The 27,931-nt window shown below is 38.6% G+C and overlaps 3 long non-coding RNA genes across 4 annotated transcripts; 2 read left to right on the top strand and 1 right to left on the bottom strand.

Moving 5' to 3' along the window:
- Window positions 1–7,945: 7,945 nt before the first annotated feature.
- LOC123629868 lies at window positions 7,946–11,717 on the bottom strand. The gene is made up of 3 exons (XR_006732343.1): window positions 11,542–11,717; window positions 8,471–8,549; window positions 7,946–8,048 (listed from the first exon to the last, which is right to left on the bottom strand). It is a non-coding gene; the product is annotated as an uncharacterized LOC123629868 (long non-coding RNA).
- A 4,634-nt stretch (window positions 11,718–16,351) lies between these two features.
- Window positions 16,352–18,212, top strand: LOC123629859. Its single transcript, XR_006732332.1, has 3 exons — window positions 16,352–16,411; window positions 17,081–17,153; window positions 18,150–18,212. It is a non-coding gene; the product is annotated as an uncharacterized LOC123629859 (long non-coding RNA).
- LOC123629858 lies at window positions 18,206–24,045 on the top strand. 2 transcript variants are annotated; one of them, XR_006732331.1, is made up of 4 exons: window positions 18,206–18,275; window positions 20,748–20,903; window positions 23,349–23,441; window positions 23,562–24,045. It is a non-coding gene; the product is annotated as an uncharacterized LOC123629858 (long non-coding RNA). The 2 variants fall into 2 exon arrangements; XR_006732330.1 differs by having other exon boundaries at window positions 23,349–24,045.
- Window positions 24,046–27,931: the final 3,886 nt, after the last annotated feature.

Below are 27,931 nucleotides of genomic sequence, written 5' to 3'. Positions count from 1 at the left end.
AATTCACAGTCCATATTGAAATTCTACTGTTTATCTCAATAGTCTCCTTTGTAGTGTCCCCTACACTGTGGTTCAGGACCCAATCCAGGATCACACATAACACTTACAGTTTCATATTAGAGAAAAAACTAATTCAGCCTTTTTGCAGGGGCAAGGAGAAGAGGATCTTTCATGATCTTTAAAATTGTGAGGAGTAAATTGCTAATTATTTATAAAATATTCCTTTAGTTTGTCTTTGTCTGACATTTTCTCACAGTTAACATAATTCTTGGTGAGTTTGTGATTAGCCTCCTAATGTATGGTTGTATCATAATTTTTTTTTTTTTTTGAGACAGAGTCTTGCTTTGCTGCCCAGGCTAGAGTGAGTGCTGTGGTGTCAGCCCAGCTCACAGCAACCTCAAACTCCTGGGCTTAACCGATCCTACTGCCTCAGCCTCCCGAGTAGCTGGGACTACAGGCATGCAGCACCATGCCCGGCTAATTTTTTCTATATATATTTTAGTTGGCCAGATAATTTTTCTATTTTTAGTAGAGATGGGGTCTCACTTTTGCTCAGGCTGGTCTCAAACTCCTGAGCTCAAGCGATCCACCCACCTCGGCCTCCCAGAGTGCTAGGATTACAGGCATCAGCCACCGCGCCCGGCTGGTTGTATCATAATTTAACCATTTATATTGAATCGTTATATGGTTTGGAGGGCTTTTTTTTTTGCTGCTAAAAATAGCAGTGTGATGGTCATGTTAACTCAAAACTTTGCCTACATGCTTAATTTCTTTCCTTAGAATAAACTTCTACAAATGGAATTGCTGATTTACAGGATGATATTCCTTTATATGGTGTGTTTTGATACTGACAGATAACCTCATTTGAGAGTTCAGCAGTGAGATAGTTTGCATGAACCTTTGTTAATTTGGGGCTCACTTGCCAAATCAATGCTAGTAGGTAACAGAGTGAGTGTTTAATACCATAAATTTAGTTACACTCTTCTTTCTAATCACAAGGGGTATTTGATAAATTTGTGGAAAAATCCCAAGGTACCAGATACAATCTATAGAAATTAATGTGATTTAAACCAGATAGGTATGGCTAAAACATAACAATGGTAGAACAGTTTTATGACTATTTCTCAGCTGTCCTTATTTTCTTATGTTAAAATGTGGCATTAATATAACTTTGTTGCCTTTATATTTACTGAAAAGTATATATGAGTCCTCTAATTCTGTTTTTGTAAGAAAGCTACAGTCATACCACCAGTGTCAACACTTGGACATGTAAGTTGTTTGTAGTTTCTCTGTTTTCAAATAGAGCCTTCCAGAAATTTACATAGGAACTTGCTGATTTAAACATTTACCAAAAAAATTCAGCTACTTCCTGTGTTTGGTACTTTATTTCACTTCCTAAATCATCTTGAAATCAGATATATTAGTGACATTTTTTCTGTTAATAGAGAGTATTTTCTTAATATATGTTACATTATATATTTATATTATGAAATTTAGTTAAGGAATGGTAAGAAACCATAATTCTTAAATGTCTAATTGCTCTGCCTCCCCCCAAAGAGACAAATTACATGTCATAGTAACTGATTTAATAGTTATGCTAAGATTTTTCTCATTTGTTGTAAGTTTCACCATCATATCATTCCAAATATAGACATTTAAAAATTACTCTGTGACTGGGGTGGGGAACAGTTCTATTTGAGCATTATCCACCTATTGGCTAAGAAAATACACTTTTGCCTCATAAAGAATTTTCCTTCTTTCCTAAATTGCCAGTTTTATCTTCAGTCACCTCATGGTCATCTCTATTAAATGTTTCAGCTTTCAACATCATGGTGTCAAATATACCTCAGTGAGAGCTGAAGTGATACTGATAATGGTTTTTAATGCAACTATTTCAGAATTGTATCTGAAGTTGTTTCTTTAGTTATAATTTTTCAATTTACTAGGTGTCCCTGTTGTCTGAGAATGACAGGTGGAATGGAACTGGAGCCCAGGTGCTTGTACAAATCAGTGTTAATATGGGAGGAAGAGTGGAGTTATTTTGACCTGACCATATTACAATAGGTTTGCTTGAAACAATGGCTTTAGTTCAAATTGTGTTTGTAGGATTAAACATATTCTCAAAATCTGAGATACGTGTGTGTGTGTGTGTGTGTGTGTGTGTGTGTGTGTGTGTGTGTGTGTGTGTATTTAGTGAGGAGGAGAAACAGTCAGGAGGGGCCTCAGGGTCAAAAACAGTCACAGTAAGGGGAAACCACAGAGCCAAGAAAGGCCGCAGAGCCAGGAGTGTCTGCAGAGCCAGGAGGGGCCTCAGATGAGGGAGAAAACAGAGAGCCAGGAGGGGCCACAGAGGGAAGAGGAGTTTCAGGACCAGGAGGTGCCTCAGAGATAGGAGGATCAAAGGGACAGGAGGGGACCAAGAGTGAGGAGGGGCCTAGACCAAGGAAAGGAGACAGAGAAAGATGGGACACTTGGACAGGAGGGGCCTCAGGTTCATGAGGGACTATAGGGTCACAAGAGGGCTTAGAGCTTGCATCACATAACCAGGAGGGGACATAAGGCATGAGATGGTTACAGAGCCAGGAGGTCACAGAATCAGGAGGAGACACAGAGCAGGATGAGTAATAGACCCATGAAGGGTCTCAGGGCTAGATGTGACCTCAGAGACAGGAGAGGACACAAAGGCACAAGGGGGCACAGAATCAGAAGGGGCCTCAGGGCCATCAGAGGACACAGAGCTCTCAGGTGCCTCAGAGTAATGACAGGCTACATAGCCATTAAGGGACTCAGAGCCAGGAGGGGCCTCCGGAGGGTTTATAGAGCCAGGAATAACCTCAAGGCTAGGAGGGAAGTCAGGATTCAAAGTGACTTGGGGTACTGTCACAGAACAAGGACAAATTCAGCCATGAGAGGCCTAATGCCAGGATTGGATACAGGGCCAGGAGGGGAGACAGGATAGGAGTGGCCTCGGGCAGGAAGGGACAGAGCTGGAAGGAGTCTCAGAGCAGGAATAACCTCAGGGCCAGCAGGGGATACGAGCCAGGAGGGGTCTAAGAGTGGGGAGAGGCCTCAGAAATAGCAGGAGGGTCACAGGCAGGAAGGGACACATCCAAGAGGGGCCTGAGAGTTAAGAGGGGACACAAATCAGAAGGGGCCTCAGAGCCTGAAGGGGACACAAAGCCAAGAGTGGCCACATGACCATGAGGTGACACAGAGCCAGGGAAGGTGACTGAGAGCCTAGAGGGCCCTCAGAGGGAGGAGGGCCCACAGAGCCAGGTGGGAATATAGTTCCATTGGGGCACAGGTCCTTTAGGGCAGCAGTCCCCAACCTTTTGTGCACCAGGGGCCAGTTTCACGGAAGACAATTTTTCCATGGACCAGGTGTGTGTTGGGGGGCATCTAACAGGCATAACGGATGCGGTGATGGGAGCAATGGGGAGCAGCTGTAAATACAGGGGAACTTGACCTGCTGCTCACCCCCTGCTGTGTGGCCTGGTCCCTAACGTTTAAGTAATAAATCTATATAACAAAACATATGTACATTAAAAAAACTGTATGTAAAGATTCGCTTTACTTCTGAAGGGATAAAAGTAGGCAGAATACTCCAATCCACAAAATAATTTTAAAATAAATTCATGGAAATTAAGAAATTACTTCTATCTGTGCAAGATTCATATTACTGCTCTTCCCAGGATTATATCCTTAATAAACTTTTACTAGAACTTTCAAATCGTACATGCTAATTGCCCAGAAATAACAAATTTTATCACATTGTGTGCATATTTTAAGCTAACACAAGACGACAGTGTGTTTGTGTATATGTATAATAATCAAAATGACTTTTATTCTTACTTGATATACCTAAATACTCTTCACATGTCAGCACACATACGTATCTATGCCACCTTTTATGATCACATATTATTCCATCTATGGACACAATCAAATTGATTTACAAAATCCATCATATGCATTCCTCTTAAGACCTTATTATATTAACTTCTGAGAGAAACAAATTGTATGATCTCTATTTCTTGAGGATATTTTAGTATAATGGAACTGATGGGTAAAGGGCATATACAATTTTTAAATGTGTAGTTACAGTTGCCTCGTTAGTGCAGTAGGCAGGCAGCGTGTCAGTCTCATTTGTATGTAGTTACCACCAAGTTGTCTATTTGAAAAGAAATCAGCAACATAAACTGTAAGTACCAGTATAAGTATTTTCCATGTTTAATATTAGTATTTAATATCTTCATTCTTACAAACTTTCTGGATACATTAATGGTATCTCATTTCTCTTTTAACTCAAAATCCTTCTCTTAGCAGAGACACTTAATACTTTTTCCTATGTGTGGGGGGCACTTGTAGATCTGCAAAAAAAGTACTTTGCCAATTTGAAATTAGAGGTCAGCTTTTTCTTGTTTGATTTGTCACCATCAAGTTCTAAATTCTTTCATATATTTGGGTGTTCCCAGATTTTCTATTCTGTTCCATTCATTTATCTGTCTCTTCAACTGTTAATAAATGATTTAATTTGTGAAAATTAATAGCACATTTCGATATCTACAAGTGCAAGTCTTATTCACTCCATCACAAAATTTTTCTTCATGTCATCACAATAGTAAAAGACAGACACCATGTGTAACTCAAAAATTTGGAAACCTTATTACTTTTATTTAGCTCCTGTAAAATTTATTAAGAGCTCATATTTTCAGAAAAATGAGTCTTCCTATTGAAGACTATGGTAGCATCTAACCACTTCAAAGTCTCCTTCTAAGTTCCTTGAGTAAAGGACACATTTACATAGTTTTATATTGACGTAAAATGGATATTGAACTTCTTGCTAAGATGTTTTAGCACAGAATTTGATACAGTGTGTGAACTGTTCCTCTCGTTATGTACCTTTCTATAAGGTGTATAACATAATGATTTAAAATGTGTACATTAACAATAAAACACCGTATATACTTGTGTTAGTTAAGTAGCTAAAATTGGCAAGAAAGTGTCCTAGAAGGGGAATCATGAGTGAACGGGGAAGCAGCTGAAGTTTTGTTTTTGTGCTGCTGCCCATGAAGATGGCCTTGGTGCTGGACCCCTCCCAGGTTTCCACATCCCAGGTGCTGCGGGGCCCACAGGGAGGACAGCCGGGAGCCCTCACTGACAGGACTCCGGGCTCCCTCCAGTCTGGGAAGGGCGTTTCCCCCACACCCGCCAACTGCACCCAGGCCCGGAATGGCCGCTCCCATTACCTCTTCTTTCTATCTCTGGCATCCAAGACCTTTTTCTTCAGCGAAAGGATCCTCTTCACTTTTGCTATGTCACCAGCGCTGGCAGCTTGGTGAATTTTGCCGAGATCTTTTTTCCAGATGTGGTACCATGGCTGTAGGAAGGCGCTGTCACCTGCCTCGCCTTCCAGGCCCACTCTGGTCTTGTCAGGGCTGCTGAAGGGGTCCAGTGCAATGAAGACAACTCGATCTGACCACGACCTCCAACAAGGGAAATCCCAGTTTCCAACTTCTGACAGGAGCAAATCGCCAGGCAGCACCAAACACAGCCAAGCAAGGACAAGCACCGCCAGAGCCGTTAAAGCAAGTGTGCATGCATGCATCAGAGAGCCGTCACTGCACATGAGCACAACCGCCAGCAGGAAACCGTTCCCCCAGTGACACACTCTAGAGCACACGGACTCCGGGCTGTTCTGGCTCTGTTGCCCACATGTCCTGCATGTGTGGCTGCAACTCAGGCCCCTACGTGGGCTGGCGGAGCTCACCCTGGGCTGCATCAGGGTTGCCGAGCATGGCACCCGCTGGGCCTATGGGTTACCAGCCAACTGAACTCTCTGCTGACCATGGCTATAAAATTATAGACTCTAAATAAAGCTATTTTCCCAAATCTATTAGAAAATGTGTTTTTCTTTTGAATACCTAAAGTTGGTGCAATTACTTTTCAAATATGAGTGGTTTGAAAAGAGGCTGTCCATGGAGAGCTAGAATAAAATACGATCCTCCAAGATTTGGAAAAATAGAGAGATTTCCCATTCTTGGGTGATAGCATTTGGGCTGGGGCTGGTTAAAGTCCCTGACCTGGTGTTTGCTATATAGGAAGGATCACAGGGAACTGGCATGGGTAGACTCCTGTAGCCTTTTGGTCTCTCTCTGCTGACTGTGGCTATAAAATTATAGACTCTAAATAAGATACGCACATCTCATTGATACATTGAAGCTGAAAAAAAAAAAATCAGTCAAGACCCAAAGATTACCTGGCCACAAAATATTATCTGAAAGCCAGCTTAGGCTCTTATTTCTGGAACTTTTTTCTTCCCCTTTTACAATTTCTCCTCTTAATCATTCCCTTAGCTAAACTCTTTTTATAAAATCCTTGGCTATTCTGGCAGACTGCTTATTAAAAAAGGAAACCCTCTTGAAAACCAGCAGATTTTTTTAAAGAAATATTTTGCCATTCAGACCTTTTTTAAAAGTAAAACATAAAATTCCTATAAAGACACCTTCCCTATAGTAAAAGAAATGGTGACATTATTATCTTCAAGGATGAAGAATTGAGTCCAAGAAACTGTCAGAACTTGTCAGAAGAACTCTTGTTTTCAGCCTTCTCACATATTTCAGTCATATTTTCACAGTTAAGTGTTCTTTGTACAATCCAGTATATTGATAACTGAGTCAAACTGCTTTACCCAAAATTTGGTTGACAGCCTTTATAAGATGGCCTACTTAAAAAAATCTTAACCTTATCTCATTTTGTCAGAAAAATGATTTAGATCCAACTGGTTTTTATAAACTGGCGAGTTTATATGTTTTACTATCTCATGACTGAAATTCTAAAATGAAAACTTTAAGACCTTTATGTGTGTGTATATATATATACACATTATATATATATATATATATATTTAGGTATATTGATGCATATACACATGCACTATGTCCTATGTAATGCCTACATAATAAAATCTGGTATAGTCAGCAAAATTGGTTTAAATAAATGAGCACTCAAAATATTTAGTAATTAAATCAAATTTTCAGTTCACATGACAAGAAAAGTTTTATAAAATTAGAAATGTCTTCAAAGTTGTCAACATACTTTCTTTTTTTAGCAAAAATTATTTTTTATTATAATAGTGAAATTATTTTACTGTATTTCACCACTACATAGTAATGGAAAATTGGAAACATTTTAAATGTTCAACAATTGAGAAGATTATTGTAGTTGTATAAACTAGAATATTACACATCAGTTAAAATAACCAACTTGAGCTATATAGATCAACATGGATAAATCCCAAAACCATAGAATAGCAAGTTTCAGAAGAGCATACATGTTACCATTGATATAAAAACAAACAAACCAAAAATACACATTTACAGATACAAACATACGAAGTAACAATGTAAACAAGTAGAGAATATCAGCAAACACAGATGAGAGTGGCTGTCCACAGTGGGAGAACTGTTGTCTAGGGGATGATTTTACATAGATACATGAGGACATTGAGTTTTGTAATCTTTTACTTGTTAACAGGGGAGTAGGTGGTCATGTTATTCTCTGTTCTTTTCTGTTCATGTGAAATCCTGTAAAAAATTACCAAGCTTCCTATACTCTAAGAGGGTTGGCTGTATCTCATGTCCCCTGCATGTCCCCTGCCCCCACAGTGGCATCACCCCTTCAACATACTTTCTTGCCTGGGTTTACCAGCTTACTGGTGAAGGTTTTTGCATCCATGTAACTTTCTGTACTGCTTTCAAAGTCTTTTGATTATCACTTTGGTTAAATCAATGGCTACTATTTTACAGTGTTCTCTGATTTTGATTTGGTCAAATGTTTTGAGCCCTTTAACATCTTTGACAAACCTCCCCTAAATTGAATTCTAACTTAAGCATCTTTAACCTTGAATTAATTATGAAAATTTCCAGTTGAGTCCCTGGAAAGATTCAAAATATATATCTCCCATCTTAATAGGATATTAAATGATTAGAAAAGATGCCTGCTATTATAATTTCTTCTCAAGATTATACTGACGATCCTGGCAGGATCTGTGAAGTAAGATAAATATTTGAAAGAATAAAAAATATTGTCATTATTCACAGATGCTATGATTGCTTATGTTAAATATCTAAAGGAGATTTTAGTTAAGTATTAGAAACAATAAAATTAATAAGGTGGCTGGATACATATCAAAATGTAAAATTAATTGAACATTCATAAACAAGTAGGGATCAATTGTATGAAATAATTTTTAACAGGTACTATTTAGAAAATACTTCATGAAAATATGAAGTATTTAGGGGTTAATATAATAAAGGATGTATAAATCCTTTATGAAAAAATTATAAAATATATTGAAAAACATTTTTAAACAAATATGCAGAGATATAAAATATTCTTAAATGAAACATTCAGTAGAGCACATATTCTTTAATGAAACATTCAGTAGAGCAAAGATACAAATTCTTACCAAAGTGATCATATATTTAATGTAATTGCAGGCAAAATCTCAATGGGGTTTTTCTGGCACAGAACTTGAGAAGATGATCCTAAAAATATATAAAAGAATAAAAAATAAAAATAGTCAAAACACTCCTGAAGATAGACGAAGGTACAGGGATTTTCCCTACTGAGATGGGTGTATAAATACATAATGAGTGCGATGCGCACTGTCTGGGGGATGGACACGCTTGAAGCTCTGACTTGGGGGAGGGAGGCAAAGGGCAATATACATAACCTAAACTTTTGTATCCCCATAATATGCTGAAATAAAAAAACACTTTATACTCATTGAGATAACATACTGTTCATTGTGCGATAGATAAATGGTCCTGTGGAACATAACACAGAGCTCAAAACCAACTTTTACCTGCCTGGAAATTTGATTCATAAATGAGCAGTTAAGTCAAGGTCAGACTAGCATATACAGTAGTAACAGATTCTCCTTCACATTTCTCACAACACAAATCCAGTGTGAGTTGGCTGGGGTGGGTGGGGGTGGGATGCGTAATCTGCTCCCCAGAATCACTCAGGGATCCAGGCAAAAAGCAGCTTAATGATCTTGTAGCTGTACGTTTGGGAGCCTTGTGGTCGTTTTGGTCATTATGGCCAGAGTAGCAAGAACGAGAGGATCATGTGCCAGCTCATAAGTCCTTTGACTTAAAAGTGACCGCTCAGAGACCTTGTCCCATAAATTAAAAGCATGGTTCCACCTATCCAAAAAGGAACTAGGAAATGTGGAGAACTGTATGGAGATTCCATGAGTAACAAATATTACTGTTAGTGAGGATTGAAGATCATGGGGAAATCGATAGACTCTTTAATAGATTTAAAAAATAACAGTCTTATGGAGAAATGGTCAGGTGACATAAAGCTTTTCACAGAAGAGAAAATACACTGTCTCAAAGTATATGACATGATGCTAAAATTCATTTGTATTAATAGAAATTAAAATTGAAACCAAAATAAGGCACCCTTGTACACCATCTTTTTGATAAGGTTTAAAATGTGTGAAAATGATCAGGATGTGGAGGAACTTGAACATTCATCTAATGTTGGTTGGGGTGTAATAGTAAAGTAACTTTGGAAATCAGGTTACCATCGAGTAAGGTATTGAACCTATGCATTTCTGTAACACTAGAATTTATTTCAACAGACCATGAGTACAGTACTCATTCAACAGAATATGTGTATAAGAATGTTCATACAACATGACTCATAATAGCCCCAAACTGAAAACAACCTAATTTTGGTAAAAGAAGACTGAATCAATAAATGGTAATATAGTCATACAATAAAATAAAGTTCAGCAGTGAAAATGAATAAATGCCAGCTAAATGTCTCAACATAGATGAAGCTCAAGAACATCAAGTTTTTGTTTTTTTGAGACAGAGTTTCACTCTGTTGCCTGGGCTAGAGTGCCCTGGCATCTGCCTAGCTCACAGCAACCTCAAACTCCAGGGCTCAAACAATCCTTCTGCCTCAGCCTCCCAAGTAGCTGGGACTACAAGCATGTGCCACCATTCCCAGCTAATTTTTTTCTATATATTTTTAGTTTTCCAGCAAATTTCTTTCTATTTTTTTTTTTTTTTATTTAAGTAGAGATGCGGTCTCGCTCTTGCTCAGGCTGGTCTCGAACTCCTGAGCTCAAACGATCCTCCTGCCTTGGCCTTACAGAGTGCTAGGATTACAAGTGTAAGCCACTGCGCCTGGCCCAGTGAATGTCATTTTAAAAATTCAAATATTAGCTTGATTTAACTATTTAAAAAGTACTATCCAATTGCCCATCAACAGGCAAACTTTGCAGTAGTTGAGATAAAAATGCTGTAGGTAACATAGGAATTAGAGATGTACTTTTATGTAAGAAAATGACAATTAGTAAGACTTTAATAGGTTGTGAAATATATGTTTTACAATGTTGATAATGAAAAATAACACCCTATTAACACCCACTTTATCAGTGCCTCCAATGCATTATTTTTTAGGATAATCAAATGAAGTTGTCAAATAGAATGAGTATACTCTTTTTTGTGCATGTGTGACATTGATCAATTTTTCTCCCCAGGTGGCATGTTAATTCCATCCAGGCTGCTCCCCAACAGATTAAAGTATTAAAAAAAATACTTGATTCCTGTGGGGGAAGAACTGTTGAATTGATCCTCAAATTTGGAGCCCAGCCCTCAGAGACTCTCTTCCCCACACCCAAGCCCCCAGGCTGTGCCTCCCCAAAGCTGAGCGCACACCTGGGGGCTCAGTTTCTCCTGGTTCCTATTCCTCACAGCTATGGTCGAGCTGATTTACTGTCACCCTCCGAACTCATGGACGTGGCCGGGAAAGTGCCTCAAAGGGAGGGGGGGGCAAATGCTGGTGGCAGAATCAGGACAGTAGACAGCTGCAAGTCTCCGACCCCTTCCTACCCTGTGTTTTTGTGAAGCCTGTCTGCTTGGCTCCTGGGGCCCAGTCATCCCAGCATCCTGGGAATGAGCCTCAATTATGAGCCACCTGAATACTTGGGACATCTTGCTCCGCTGGACCAGTGGAGGCGGCTAGGTGAGAGGGAATGGCTCGAAGGACATCAGGCGTGAAGCTAGTGGGTGCCCCTGGCACAGGGACAGAGAGAGGAGGACTTGCCTCCATGAAATAACAGGTGGGTGGGGTCAGGAGTGGGGGAGTGTGAGGTCACAGGGGTGACATTGTGACGCACCTGGAGCGGAGTTGGGGATTGGCCGGGCAGGCAAAGGGTAGTGATGAAAAGCTGGTTGCCAAGCTTGAGTGCAGCAGAGCCCGCATGGACTTGAAGGGCTGAACTTGGGCTCCAGCACCCGCCCTTTGGCTGTGACCACCTTCCTGTGGTCATGTCTCAAGGTCACCCTCTTGCCTGCCACTTCCAGTGAGTCTCATCTATTCTACAGCTTCCTGCCCTCTGCTTCCTAATCCTCCATGACTTCTCAGTTTCTGGCTGCCACAGTCCTCCACTTTGCCACTTTGGTTTCCAGAAATTTCGTCCGGAGCCAGCCCTGCTTTCCAGAGTCTTCAGCTTACCTGCTCATTGTCCCCTGTGTGTCCTGTTTGCCTGGAAGTCCAGATGACCGCAATGGAGACGGCCACTTGAGTTTTCTGGATCGCTGTGCCTGTGAGAGATGCGTCGTACATGCGCGGACAGAGAGAGCTTCATAGCAAGGTCGGTTTTCTTAGTGAGAAGGCCCACGCAGTTCCCACTGTAGCCTGGGCTGCAGAAAGAGAATTCAGGTGGTGGGAATGAAAGTGGCCACCTGAGAGAGGTCCTTAGAAAATAAACCATCAGAGAGCTCAGCTTTGTTCCTCACAATGAAATTGGAAAGTTTTCTGCTATCTCTCAATGATGTCCCGACTTGTGAGGTCTTCCTCTTCTGGAAATGGAGGGGTTGGGCTTATATCTCAGGTAAGTCCTACATCTAGTCCTAGTGAGTCATCAAAAGGGCTCAGTAACTTAATGACCTCAGAGCTGGGCCCTCTTTTGGCCACATCTATAAGTCCAAGCAGCCTGAATTCTTCTGGATGGAGGAGTGATGTTTTTCACATTGATGCTTCTGACATCAAGTTTTTCCTGAAAATGCCAAGAATGATCTCACTCGCTAGGAGATTCCCACCCCTCATGTAGCCCATTTATTTATTTATATGTTTATTTAATGGTAAAATTTTGTTCATTTTTGTTTTATTTTGATAGAATAGGGTACAAGTTGAATTCTGTTACATGTATATGTGATATAGTGAAGTCTGGGCTTTTGTACCCATCACCTGAATAGTGTGTATTGTACCCCATAAATAATTTTCATCCCTCACCCCCTCCCGCCTCCCTCCTTTTAAGTCTCCATTATACCATTCTGTGTGCCCTGGTGTAGCCATAGTTTACACTTATAAGAACATACGGCATTTATTTTTCTGTTTCTGCTTAAATTTATGGTCAGATGATTTTTAAGGTTATAAATGAGCTTAATAACTCTGTAGGATACAAGATCAAACTACAAAAATCAATTGTTTCTATATACTAGCAATAAACAAAATGAAATAAAAATTTCTTTCAAAATAGTATGAAGAAGAATAAAATAGGAATAAATTTAGCAAAAAATTTGTAAACCTGTACACTGAAAATTATAAAACATCACGGAGAGAAATTTAGAAGATAGGAATAAGTGGAAAGACATTTTGTATTCATTGATTAGAGATTCAGTATTGTCAAGATCACAATTCTACCCAAATTAAACTCTAAATTCAAAGCAAGTCCTATAAATATCCCAGTAGACATTTTTATTGGAATAGACAAGTTGATTTGAAAATTTATATGGAAATGAAAAGGACTTAAAATAATGAAGACACATTTTTTACATAAAAGAATGAAGTTGAAGGACTTATGTACCTGTTTTCAAAACTTACTATAAATCTCCAGTAATCAAGACATCATGGTGTTGACACAAGATCAGGTATATAGATCAATGAAAATTATTTGAGAGTCCTTAAAAAATGTTTAAATTTATGGTCAGATGATTTTTGACAAAGTTATACAGTCTTTTAACAAATAGTGCTGAAACAATTGAATACCCATAAGCCAAAAAAAGCATTATTACTTCACACAGCACATAAAAACTAACTGAAAGTGGATCATAAATCCAAATGTAAGAGCCAGCACTTTAAAATTGCAATAAGAAATAGGGAAAAAATGCATTACCTTGTGTTGTGGAAAATGTTCATACAGACAACATTAAAAGCATAGTCCATAAAAGAAAACATTAAAATGGATTTTTATAGAAATTACAAAGTTTTTCACTTCTAAAGACACCATTAAGAAAACTAAAATACAAGCCACACACTGGACGATGAAATCACAAATAATATATCTGATGATAGACTTGAATCCAGAATATATAAAGAACATGTAAACCTCAACAATAAGAATAAAACTAAAAAATGTTCAAAAGACTTGCACAGACATTTCACCAAAGAAGATATAAGAATGGCTAATGGGCCTATGAATGATGAGCACATTGTGATAATACTCAACATTATTGACCATTAGAGAAGTTCAGATTAAAACCATAATGATATACTATTACATACCCACTAAAATGACTGCAGTAACCCAGAAAATAACAAGTGTTGATGAGAATGCAGAGAAACTGGAATCCCCACATGTTGTAGGTGGGAGTGTAAAAAGGTACAGCTACCTTGGAAATCAGTTTGGCAATTTCTTAGACTTACCACACAACCTGGTAAGTCTACTTCTGGGAATCTCTTTAAAAGAAATGAAAACGCGTTCACACAGAGACACGTACGTGGATGTTTCTAGCAGTGTTGTTCATAATGGCTCAAACTGGAAGCAATCCAAATATGCATCAATTGGCAGATGATTAAAGAAATGTGGTATATACATACTATGGAATACTATTCAGTAATTAAAAGCACACTACTAAGTACTAAAATCTGGATGAAACTTAAACATGCTGAGTGAAAGGAGCCAGACCAAAAACGTCTGCATATTGTGTGATTCCATTTACATACAATGTCTAGGAAAGTAAGTTTATAGAGACAAAGTAGGTCAGCATTTTTCTAAGGTGGGGAGTGGGAGACGGGATTAACTGCAAATGATTGTGAAGGAACTTTTTGCAGGTGATGGAAATGTTCTAAAACTGGATTGTGGTGATGTTTGCATAAGTACAAATTTATCAAAACAATTTGAGTTTACATTTCCAGTGGGCAAATTTTAGGGTATGCTAATGATACATCAATTAAGCTATAAACGTAAAAAGGAAGAAGAAAAAAGTTATTAAGTGGTGTTTCTTTTGGTAGACACTTAAAAGCTTATTTACATAGTAAGCTTCTGTTACGATAGTTAGGAGCTAAGAAGTAATGGCTTTGGTTTCAACATCAAAAAAGTTTAGTGTATGGTATGATTTCATGTTAAAAAATCAGCTTACAATGGAAACATATGTTAGGAACAATATTTTTGTTTGTTTAATAAGAGGGTAAAATTTCTTGTGACTTAAATTTTATAAATTTCCTATATTGGATTTATAAGTAAATTACCACTGATCTCATCACTGCTTAAAACACAAAATTATATGTACCAACTTATATTGAACTAAATGAAATGATAATGGATGCCATTCTAAACGTTTTAATTTCATAATATTTTTACAAGCTACAAATCATAAGGATTTAATGTATTAGATAAATTACAATTTCCCTATCCTTATCTACCTTTAAGATCTTACATAAATCATTCAGTTAATTAATAAGTTTTGAAAGCCTGGAAAGTTTCTTAGTAAAAAACAGACACAAAACACTTATAAATAATGATAATATCTATTCTTGTTATTTTTGAATGGCAATGGCTTAAGGACAAAATATATATCCTCCAGTTGCCCTCAGAGGAGATATATATATATATATATGCATGCACATACAGTATGTTCAAAATTATACAACACAAATAAATATGTATGTGTGTGTATATGTATGTGAATATGTGTATATTCATCTATTTCAATTGTTAATCAATTGTTAATATGTGTTGATGGAGAAAAAACAGTAAAACAATTCATGTTTTTTTTATTCTCTAGTTCTTTTTTTCTGTCTGGAAAAGGTTATTTTAATTAAAGATGATATTTAATATAAATATTATATAATTTCATTTATAATATATAAATTATATTTTATGATATATAACATTTATATTTAATATGAAGACACTTAATTTAAATAATTATATAAGATACGATAATTAGAGACATGAAAATATGTATACAAGAAACTAGATATGATTTCCTTCTTATTTAAGAAATTAATAGTTTATCCACAGGACAAATTTAATATGATATATATGTATTATTTAATATACTGATTAGTTAATTATTTGTTAAAACCATAGGGAATTTTTATTATTACCAATTTTTATATTTATATATCTGTGTATGTCTAAACCTATAAGTCCTTTCCTTTAAATTATTATATAAATACTTATAAAGCAGAAACAAAATGAGTGACATTTTTATTTAAAATGACTGGGCTATTTTATGCTTATGTGGAAGTTTCTTCTTGTAATTCTGTTAAATTTTGGTTATTGTTTTTTACACTCCTAAATCAGTTTTTAAAAAGAAGTCTTGTTTGCTTTTCATAATTTATTTTCAATTACAATTGTTACAGTGTTTTTAAAATGTATGAAATTATTTCTGACATTAGTTATGATTTATATCATGTCTTCTGTAACTACTATTTTTTGTTTTAGCTTTCCAAAATTCAAAACAGTAATTTTGTTCTACAAAACAAAGGAAAATAGGAATCATTAGGTTTGTTAAAACTCTTTAGGTTTTAAATAATTCAAAACTGTTATGAGAGCCATTGTCCTTCAACCTTGGTATTTAAAAACAACAAAAAAGTAAGTTTTACTTCCCTCTGTGCAAAAATTAAAGTGCTCCAAACCTGGCAAATCCAAAAGAGAGTTGATATTAGGTTAATTATATATTAGTAAAACATATTAATAGAAGTATGTTTTAATAACTGTGTACTTTTCAAGTTAAAAGAAGCATGCTGCTATTTAAACATAAATACTGAAATATAAACTATCAGATTTTTCTCTAGGATTCTAGGCTCACAAATCCTTTTTCATGTTTTGTTCATGAAAACTCTGACCAAGTGCTGACTCAAGTATGTGGGAATCATTAGAGACCTACTGCTTATTTCAGTATTTTGTTAGATCTAGTGGCCAAGCCATATCCACCTTGTTTGGGATCTATAACAGCAATAGAAAAATGTATGAAAACTTCCATTGATTTAGTTCCAGAGTTTCTACTACACTTACTGGTTCCTATTCTCCACAGACTCTTTTACTGGCAGTCACCTGGCATCCTGTGAAATATTACTGCTTTCGTCTTCAAAGGTCTCTATTCATTGCTGCTTCACTCTGAATCCAGCCACTCTTCGTTCATCACCTAAAGAAAGAACCCAACAATTACTTGCCAGCATTTTGGGAACTATTCACAATAATTTAAACCTTATAGACAAAACAACCTTGATTTTAATGTGGTTTTATGTGGTTAATAATTTAAAAAAACTAAAAATTATGAAGCTGAGTATGCTATAAGAAACTTAAATCAGGCCTTGAAATATAAGCTTCTCACAGAAATAAAATAATTCCAGATGGTTGCATTAATTGCCATCATTCAGATATATCAATTGCCAAAAGATAAAGAAAGAAATATTTATTGTTGTGGTAGGTATGATTTTAGGTTAGTTCACAACTATGAAATGCTTTAGAAACAAAAAGATGTCCTATTATAAGATGGTGAATTAAAAGCCCTAGTATTTCTATAGGCCATGCTCCCTAGACAAGCAGCTGATTAGCAAATCACAGAAATGGTAGAGGTCATTGATTTACATCCAGAAACCTGACTTTAGCTTGGTCAAAAGGAGACACTAAGAAGAGAGAAGCAACCTCTAATATTTGGAAACTCACCTAGCACTGTTAAGGTTTGGTGTTGCTAGGAGTAGACCAGGTATTCATAGCAAGGTGATAATATTTTTCTGCTTAATGTAAATAATTCCGCAGAGCACTAGCTTCAGAAGAGGCCGCACAGTGATTGTGGTGGATCAAGAGAAAAAGAACAACTCTCTACAGTCAGGTTTGTATGAACTAAAATAAAATCTTAATCCCCCCAGCTGTGATGGAATGGACGTCCTCTTGGCAAAGGGCACTGCAGAAATAACCTAAGGCTCAGATACTGGCTATGAAACGGTAGGTGCACCTTTATCCTTTTGGAGACATCATACTTTATGACAGTGAGACACCAAATCATGAACAGACCTAAGGCTATAGAAGGAAAATAGCCTAAAACAAACCTATACGCCTTCAATTTACATAAGAGACCTCTTGAGTTTCAGTAAACATCCAATGGCTTATCTCTCATTAACAGATTTCTTTTTATTTTTATTTTTTTATATTTTTTATACTTTAAGACAGAGTCCCACTCTGTTGCCCAGGCTAGAGTGCCATGGCGTCAGCCTAGCTCACAGCAACCTGAAACTCCTGGGTTCAAGCAATCCTCCTGCCTTAGCTTCCCGAGTAGCTGGGACTACAGGCATGCGCCACCATGCCCGGCTAATTTTTCTATATATATTTTTAGCTGTCCAGATAATTTCTTTCTATTTTTAGTAGAGATGGGGTCTCGCTCCTGCTCAGGCTGGTCTTGAACTCCTGAGCTCAAACAATCCACCCACCTTTGGCCTCCCAGAGTGCTAGGATTACAGGCGTGAGCCACCGCATCTGGGCAACAGATTTCTTAAGTTAAGAAATTCCAAGACTTAAGACAAAGCTTCATACTTTAACCAGTTACAAGTCAAAGAAACTGTAAGTGCACATATAACATATAAGAACACACTTTAAGATGTCCTGCCATTTCAGGGAAAACAATACACGCCCTCCACATACTGACTTAGGGAGTTATTTGTAGTTCCTACCTGCATGAACCTATACAACCAAACTGCACCTCAGCAGTGTGGGCACATATTCTCAGGACCTCCTGAGGCCATGTGCTCCAGGTGAGCCAGTCATGCATGTTCAGATCAGAATAAACCTCTTTAATTATTTTAAAGAGTTTGGGTTCTTTGCTTTTCACAAGATGGTGCTCACACCTGAGGTTCAAAGAAGACTCAGGATTCCTTGAAGGAGGAGCTCAAAATCAGCAACAGGTAGCAGCACAGCATCCAAAGCCACCCACCTCCAAGCTTTCCCTTGGGCTGAACTGGTAAGTCCTCCTGTGTCCCCAGACCTCACAATCTTGGTTGATGGTCCTGGTATATTCTGAGCCGTGGATACTTTTTCTAGGAAGCTGTTTTGATGGATCCTAATTTTGACTTGGAGGTGCACTCTAAAGGGTCTTCTCCATTCATTGCCTCTTCCTCACCAAATTTCTCTGAATTGGCCTTTCTGGGCCTTTGTGAAATGAAAGAGGAAACTGAACTGTCCCATTTGTAGAAAAATAAGAGTCTCAGTTGCTCAGCTCCGAAGAGAAAGGGCATTTTCCTCCTCCCAGCCAAAGGGAAACCTGGGTGACTGCAGGTGCAAGTGGGAGTGCTTGGGGTGACTGCCCCCGGTCGGACATGTCCCTGCAGGGAATCCCCAACAAAATTAATTAAAAGAAGGATCAGCCAGGAAATGCTCATAAGAGCTGATCACTTGGCATTTTGAGCCTTCTCAGAGGTGTTAGAGCCCTGGAGAGAGAACCTGAGAAACGGGTGAGAGGCAGCAACCAACTCAGTGGTGAAACCCTGTGCGGTCCTGCCCACAATCAGCACATTCTGATCCACTACACTGACCCCTAGACCGCTGTTCGGTTGCTTCCTGTAAAGAAAAATGGGAAGCCAATCCTCTACAAGTGAGAAAAGGCAAGGAGAATGATCCTATCTGGGCACCCCGGTCGCATTCCGGCAACTCTACTCACAAGTGTGTGTGTAAATGGCAAGATTCAAAGGCGTGCCAGGTACGCTAGGACTGCAGCTGGTTAGGGCCAATTCTTGTGCACATGTTTTAACTGAAGGGCAAATTGCATCCATGAAAATTCAGAGCTCAAGTGCTCGACCTGCCTCTATGAATTTAAAATGTCCAGTCTTTCAAGCTCTCTGTCTCTGTTGTCTGTTCTGTCAACTCTCAACCTGCTAAGTTTTCCTGTTGCTCTTGAGGTGGACTCAAAGTTTATGCTATTTGTCATTCAAAGCTACTTGGAGATCTTACAGCCAGTTCAAGCTAAAACACAAAGATTGAGCACTCTTTTTCCTCTAAGGAAAAGAAAGAAAAAAAGGATAAAAGGGTCTTTTTAAAATCAGACTGCCACCAAACTCTTTTATCCAACACTTTGGTCCATAGGCTTAATTAGCTTAACTCTCAGGGCCATGAAAATTCAAACATATGAAAGAGACCAGTTTTGTCAGAGGTAATTCTGGTCCAGTGATGTTTTGTAAACCGGGGAGTTTCTATCAGAACCTCATGGCTAGAATTGTGAGGTTAAAGGTAATGGAACATTGTGTGTGTGTGTACGTGTGTGTATGTTTATATGTGTGCATGTGTTTAGATTTATTTGTGGATATCCTTGTAGTATGTGTTGTGTTTACATGATGCCAGACTGTTTTATACATAAGGCAGCACTGCTAACTTACTTAAAAAGAAGCAAGATTACTCTGTATTTCCTATGAATTTAGTAAACTTTGGTAAATGAATTGGCTTATTTAAACAGGGTAAGTATGAATGGTGAAGTGAAAGTGAAAATTTTTTCAAATTGTGAGCATACATTTTTATGTATGCTCCTGGACAGTTTGATGTGTTTAAAGTGTCAGTTTTTAGCACAAAAATCTTACAAGTCTAAACCCATCCTAAAGCAAAATGGTCTGTGTTTGTATCATTTCTGATAAGTTAGGGATATTTAATGTTAGTCTCACAATAACAGCAAAATCTCCTGCCTTATGAACAAAACTGCCCATGTGTTTAATGTTCTTAAGTATCTAAAAAGGGAGACAGGCTGAACTAAAATAAATGGTCAGAAAATTAACATAATGGAAACATGAAGCACATAGGAGCACAGAAAGACATACTTATGGTCAAAAGCTTATGAAGTTATTATGGTTTTGGCCATTGAATCCTAGATACGATGTATTTTCTTCCCCTGATTTCAATGTCTGTGCAAAGGTACACATAAAATGTGTTTCTAACTCCCTCTTTCTATCATTTGATATGAACGTTACCATTAGGGATTTGAACCTGTGGTTACAAGGGCTTAAACTGGCAGCTTCAGTTTTCCCTTTGGTCTTATCCACTGTTCATTTGTCCAACTCTTACTAGCTAGGACGTTATGTGTCCACTGCACAGACACAGCACAGTTTCTGCTTAGGAGAACAAATCCCTAAGCTGTTAAATTTTATATAATACTTTATTTTAGGGTAAACACAATGGTTATTACAATACAAAGAGAATCTCCAAACAGTATCCTTAAACCCACCGGTAACCTGTAATACCCCCCTTTGACATGTCATGCCTTTTGGGGCAAAACCAATGTATACCTTCTGTGTACTGAATTATGGGCAAACCCTGCCCTTCTGAAAGGTATAAAGCCAAGATGTAACCCAATCAGAGTGAGAGCACTCGCTGAAAACCTCTTGCCTGTGATTTTCTGGTCCATGGTCACACATACTCAGCTCAGGATAAACCTCTTTCATTTACTTTTCAGAGTTTGGGTTCCTGTCTGTTCACAAGATGATGTCAACCTGTGTGGCACCCAGAAGACTCACCAACCCCTGAGAGAGTAGCCAACCATGAGTGCCAGGTAAAGGCATGGCCCCCTCGGGTGCTCACACCGCTTCAAGATTTCACTTGGTCGGAACAGGTTAGTTCTCTTGAGACTGCACGGCCCTCACGATCTTGGTTGATGGTCATGGATTTTTCTGATCTGTCAATACTTTTACTGGGAAGTAGTTTTGAGGGGTCCTAATTTTGACATGGTGATGAACTCAAAAAGGTCTTCTCCATTCATGGCCTCTTCCTCCCCAAATTTCTCTGAATTGGCTTTTCTGGGCCGTTATAAAAGGAAAGAGGAAACTGAACTGTCCCGTTTGTAGACAAATGAGAGACTGAGTTGCTGAGCTCCAAAGAGAAAGGGCATTTTCCTCCTCCCGGCCAAAGGCACGCCTGGGTGACTGTGGGTACAAGTGGGAGTGCTTGGGGGGACTGCCCCTGGCGTGACGTGTCCCTGTAGGGAATCCCCAACAAAATTATTTAAAAGAAGGCTCATCCAGGAAACGCACATGAGAGCTGATCACTCGGCATTTTGAGCCCTCTCGGTGGTGTTAGACCCCTGGAGACAGAACCTCAGACACGGGTGAGAGGCGGGAACCGACTCAGTGGTGAAACCCTGTGTGGACCACCCACAATATCTATCTGTGTCATAAAGAAACTCACAGTAAATTGTTAGGGTACAATCCATGTTAGTCATGTGTTCAAGAATTCACAGATATTTCTGTATTGCATTCCTTTCTTTCTTATTCTTCTCTGGTTTTTATGGAGAAATAGTGTTTTAATTGCTAATGGAGACCTATGAGTCACAGCCAAGATGCAGCCAAATATGGGATCCTTAAATTAACTACTTTACTTCACCTACCTATGCGTGTATACATACTAGGTGCGTGTCTAAGCAAACAGTTATAGAAATTGCAAAAATTTCCTAACAGCAAAGTGTTACCTAGCTAGCAATTGCTTAAAACAACAAAATATGCAAAGATTTGTAGTTAGATTAAAATATAATTTTAAGATCCATGGAAAAAAATTGTTTGTAAGACTGATTATATCTTCTTCCATCTGTATAGCTATATTTCCTTGTGTCTATATATGTTGTGTATATAATATTTTGCTACCAATATATACAAAGGTACTTTAATTGATTATCTTAGAAATAATTGCTACATCAAATATTTTTCTAGAAAATAGAAACTAATTGAAATGCTTTTTTAGAGTATGTGACTTTAATAGTACAATAATTGACCTCTGCTCAACTTTTTTTTTAATTCCATTTCACTCTACTTCACAATTTCTGTTACATTCACCTACACAGTGAGACTATTAACATGGACCTGAGTAGTCAGAGAAACTGTGAATGTCCTTCAGTATTCTCTCAAATTGTCACAGCTGATTCATACTTTGACGTTTAGCCGGGGATCCATTCTTTTTCCTTACTTGTTCAGCATATGGACAATGTTTTACTCCATAAACCGGGTGTCCTCTTAGACATCCTCATTCTTTGAAAGTCTCTGACTGAGTGATGCCATAAAGCCTCTAGGTCCAAGCTCCAGAGGGTACATGCAACTGTTACTTAGTTTTAACATAAAATATTTCTGGGCACTCAAAAGCTCACCCAAAAATTCCTTGAGTCAATTTTGTTATAGCCCTCATTAGAGATTATATATTGGTAAAAGGAAATGTTGCCACTATTTACACAGACTCCAAAGATGCCTCTGGAGGCAGGTGATCTTCTGTTGCCAGGGTGTCTGGAAACTGTTGGGATTTAAGTGAACAATTTGATACCGGGACTAGCTATATGCAGACACTGACTAATATGCTTGAAACATATCATCAGCAGGTGAAAGGACCATGGCTTCCACCAACTGATATGCTCTGCCATCCTTTTTGACCAAGAGAGTCTGTATACATCAAAATTTTTAGAGAAACACATGTACTATCATCTCTCTGGGCAGGCCCCTTTGAAGTACTGTTAACTACCTACATGGCCATCAAAATAAAAGAAAAATTTTCCCGGATTCATGCGAGCTACACCAAAGTGCACTGAGGAAGATCACCCCTACAGTGACCCGAAAGCAAGGATTTCCAGGGCTAGTTCCCAGGCCCCTGAAGCAGACATCACCAAAAAGTAGACAGGTTTTTCCCAAGATCTTAGATCAAGAAACCACATCTTCTATCTAACAACTCCTTTTTTTTGTGTTTTTTTTCTCTCTTTTTATCCCCTCCCCTCAAGAAGGGTTCTTCATTAACCCTTTTTCTTTTGAGCCTCCCTGTTCGAGGATTGCACATGGGAAGCTGAGTGGGGATTGCCTCAACCTATCCCAATTTCCCTTTTAATCTTCCACTATGACTTTTCTTTCAAACTATGACTCACTCTTACTAACTCTTACTGTTTTTCCAGCAGGTCAGACACAGACCCAGCATCCCTTTGCACCAGTTTTTCAAACCCTGGCCACACTAACTAATCAATCCAATTGCTAGTTGTGCCACCATGTAAATCATACAAAGGAACTTGAACTCATTTTTGTTTCTGCCAAAGTGAGTGCCTGGTGGGACTGGTCTGGAAGATGGAGATATGACAAGCAGTGGCATCCACAGCCAAAGAAAACATGTTATGGTACTGCTGCTGTTGGTGAGTAACTGAACACAGAAAAAGTGTCTTTTTCTCAGGTAAAGTCACTAGAAAGAAAATTTTTATCTCTTCTGGGTGACATTCTAGGGCAATATTGTGATCAATGGTTTGATTCCACAGGAGGCATTCTTGCACCTCTTAGATGATGCTGACACTACCCCTCATGATGTCAATGCTTGCTAAATGATAAGATGTTCTGGATGGCTCACAAGCCAGGCCTCTGCAGCTTGCTCCCTTTGCTAAGTTGACGGACACTAATGATTACATATGGACAGACCAAAAGTCTGGACTGACTTGGTTTCGTGACAAAACCAAGCCCTGTATCTGCCAGAACTGGACCAAAGGCCTTTTGTATCAAATATTTCACAACCTGTTTTGTTCTCACAGACTGGCAGGGACACATGGAGATGAAACTGTCCATATTAAAGTACTGTGAAGCCACAAAGTATAAATAGTAATCCAGGTCTCATTTTCATAGAAGTACAGATACAGACAGAAATCAAAGAGCCATTGTTCCCTAACTTCCTTGCTGCTGCAAAGGGTTACTACTTAATTGCACTCCTTGTGCCTCCCTGACAGGCACCCGATATGTGACTCCCCCCACTATTTCTATAGATAAAATTGCTATTGTAAATCCCAAGACTTTGACTCCATTGCTGTTTAAGTCTTAAGACTGGTCTTTGAGGTGTTTTTCAAACTCTGCATCCTGGAGATCTGCTGACACCAACCCGACCCGTGGACAGATGTGGGAATGGATCCAACAGCCTCGAAAGCCCCTACCCAGGAAACCTACCAACTGACAAGATAATTTCTGCATTCCAACCCTATGAGCTCATCCCTCACCCATCAGCAGACCCTATTCCCTAGCCCTTTGCTCACCAAAGTCCCTTTAAAAACCTTTTCTCCCAAATGATTGAGGAAGATGGATTTGAGAAATTACTCCCCTCTCCTCGCATGGTGCCTGTGATAATAAAACTGTTTCTCTGCTGTAACCCCTGCTGGCTCAGTGTGTTGATCTCCTGTTGAGCAGCAGGCAGTGAACCTGCTCGGGCTGTAACAGATACTGGAGATGTAGAAGTGCCAATGAGAAAGAGCAAGTACAGCAAACTCCACACTGGGAGTCACAGGTTCCAAACTGACCCTCTCGGAAAATAACACTGGTCTTTTTGTTCTTAGGAGAACTCTTATGTTTTCAGCCTTCTCACATGTTTCAGTCACATTTTCACAGTGAAGTGTTTTCTGTACAATCCAGTATATTGAAAACTGAGTCAAACTGCTTTACCCAAAATTTGGTTGACAGCCTTTATAAGACGGCCTACTTAGGAAAATCTTAACCTTATCCCATTTTGTTAGAAAAATGATTTAGGTCCAACTGGTTTTTATAAACTGGTGAGTTTATATGTTTTACTATCCCATGACTAAAATTCTAAAATGAAAACTGTAAGACCTTTTTTATGTGTATATGTATATATATATATACACACTATATATATATATATATATATATATATATATATATATATATTTAGACGTATTGGTGCATTATGTCATATGTAATATCTACATAATAAAATCTTGTGTAGTCAGCAAGAAATCTCTTCAAAAGTTGTATTTTGATTGGTTTAAATAAATGAACACTCATAAAATATTTAGTAATTAAATTAAATTATTTTTAGTTCATATGACAAGAAAAGTTTGGCAAATTAATTGGTTTAAAAATTAATGATAACACAAAATTAGAAATGTCTTTAAAGCTGTCAACATACTTTCTTGCCTGGTTTACCTGCTTACTGGTGAAGGTTTTTGCATCCATGTAACTTTCTGTACTGCTTTCAAAGCCTTTTGATTATCACTTTGGTTAAATGAATGACTGCTATTTTACAGTGTTCTCTGATTTTGTTTTGGTCAAATGTTTTGAGCCCTTTAACATCTTTGACAAACCTCCCCCAAATTGAATTCTAACTTAAGCATCTTTAACCTAGAATTAATTATGAAAATTTCCAGTTGGGTCCCTGGAAAGATTCCAAATATATATCTCTCATCTTAAAAGGATATTAAATGATTAGACTCATTGGATAAATTGTATAAGAAACATGGTCCAATGATAAGTGACACTAGATCTTACTTAGTTTCATTTATTGGTATGCTGTTGATATGAATGTTTCAAAAACATCATTTCTACAAGCATGTAAGTTTATAGAAGTTTAATATATTATCAGTCATAATTCTGGTTACTATCTGTCATAGATATAGTGACGTTTCCTTGTTGACTGTAAACTTTCATCAGATTTTTAAAATCTCTAAAAATCATTTATACTCAGATTCATGAAACAGACTCCAACAAACACTCTTACATACAGGTTTCTGATAACTTTAAGGACAATTGATTAAACAAAAATTTCCGGAACTCTGCTAAAGAAATGGATGGATTCATGATACTACTAATGGAGATTAAGCAGAACAAATGTTGACTATATGACATTGAATACCTGATAAAATCATGTCCGTATGACTTTTATTTAAAACATTTTTGTTTGTCTACTTGAAATGTTTGTTTTCCAGATTTATTACCAAAGCTTTGACTAAAATATCATATTTGAAAATATGCATACAATGCCTGACTTCAAAGGTCCCTAGACTTAAAAAAAGTAAATAAAAACTCACTTTCTGTCAGAGCCAGCATCCTTACAACAGTAAATAAAACCTGAAGTCTGCCTTGGTTTGGCTTCCTAGCCTTAAGAAGTTATTAAGCCTGAGGTTTCTATGTGATCAATATAGAGAAAAAAAAGTTATACTTCTAAAAAAAAACAGGTATAATACATTCATTATATGACTGTAGCTCTGTATACTATTTTCTTAATTTTTTTGGGTTCTTCTCATCCAAATTTCTTACAAAGAATTACAAAAAGGCAAACTTCTTTGTGCCTTAACCCCTATATGTTGAAACTAGATAAATTTCAAGAAACAAGTCTGTGGGTAATGTATGGGCCACACAGAAATTCACCAAACTATCTGATGCTATAGCCAGAGACATGGAAATGTAAACCAGGACAAGTTGAACTTCCCATGCTATAAACGGCTTTTCCTAAGTGGTTGAAGCAAGACTCCATATAATAATTCTCACCACGTATGTCTGGACTTTTTAATATGTTCAGCTGATTACCTTTAAAATTAGTTTCTTGGTTTAAAGCTATTATTCAAACTGGGCTTATTATTCCATTCTGATTTTAACTTTGTTCTTTTTGTCTGCCTAATCTCTGTAAATCCAGCTCTCTTCACAACATAATTTGCCTAAATGCTTCAAGATAATTTCTGATGCCTGTGGAACTGATAAGATGGAACTTGATGCTGGAATCCAAACAGCTGTGCTCAGAGAACATGTTTCCTTCTGGCCTCTTTGTTACTGTAATGTGTCCTGGGTCCCTGACAGGGCCTCATACTTTCCCCTGACTTGGGACAGAGACCACCAGGACAGGTTCATTTTCGCACCTGTCAGGTGCCAAGGGACAGGGTTTGGCACTCAGTTTTGTACCATTTTCTGCACAATTTCCCACGTGCTTTTGTGGCACCCCGACATGACTGTGTGATCTCTGGGTTAGAAGCTGTCTTTACAGTCAATTACATTCTTAAAGCCTTCATGGGTCCCTTATTACCCTGTGGGTGCAAAGCAGTGTTTTCAGGGTATATGTGCGTGTGTCTGTTAGAGTATGCATGTCTGTGTTTGTGACTGTGTCTGTGTGTGTGTCTGAATGTTGGTTCGCGTCTATATGTGCACGTGTGTGAGCGTGTCTGTGTGTGTGAGAGGGACACCAAGGTGAATGAGACACACCCTGCTTTGAGGAGCTCCGACTGGAAGAGAGGGCCATCCAGGGCACAGGTGACTGTGGTGGGAAGCAGACATGTGGTGGAGACGGGGTAGAAATCTGGGAAGGGGTGGGAAAAAGCTCCGTGGAGTGAGAGGCCTCTGGGCTGGGGCTTAGAGGTGAAGCACATCTCACCTGGGCACAGTGCAGGGGACAGGTCTTCTGAGGATGGAACTGCTGGAGCCAGGCTCAGACGGCAGGGCCAGGTGTGTCCAGGGTCAGAGAACTCCAGTTTGACTGGGTGTTCTCAGAGTCTCCTTTGGTACTGGGACATCTGATGTGGTCACGAGGCCCAGGCCACAGACCGAACCCTCCTCTGTGTCCAGGAGGTCGGCAGGAGCCAGGAGGGGACATGGCTGCTTGGACTCCCTACAAGCCACACTGGGGGCCCAGGAGACTCAGCTGTGAGGTGTGATGGAAGATGGGGCGTGGATGTGCTCTGGCTGCACCTATGTTCTCAGGGCCCCCCGCCAAGCACTTCTCACCCCTCAAGCCAGGGGCGCCAACTGAAGTTTTGGGGGGAAGCCACAGCCCACAGCTGAGTGAAAAAACTGGGCACAGACTCTGATAGGAGCACACCCTGATTTTGTCAACCCATGTCAGTTTATTTTCCCTCACCCCAGAAAG

This window comes from Lemur catta, unplaced genomic scaffold (genome assembly GCF_020740605.2).
Source record: "Lemur catta isolate mLemCat1 unplaced genomic scaffold, mLemCat1.pri scaffold_55_ctg1, whole genome shotgun sequence".
NCBI classification, from domain to species: Eukaryota; Metazoa; Chordata; class Mammalia; order Primates; family Lemuridae; genus Lemur; species Lemur catta.
This window is presented reverse-complemented; position numbering and strand designations above follow the sequence as displayed.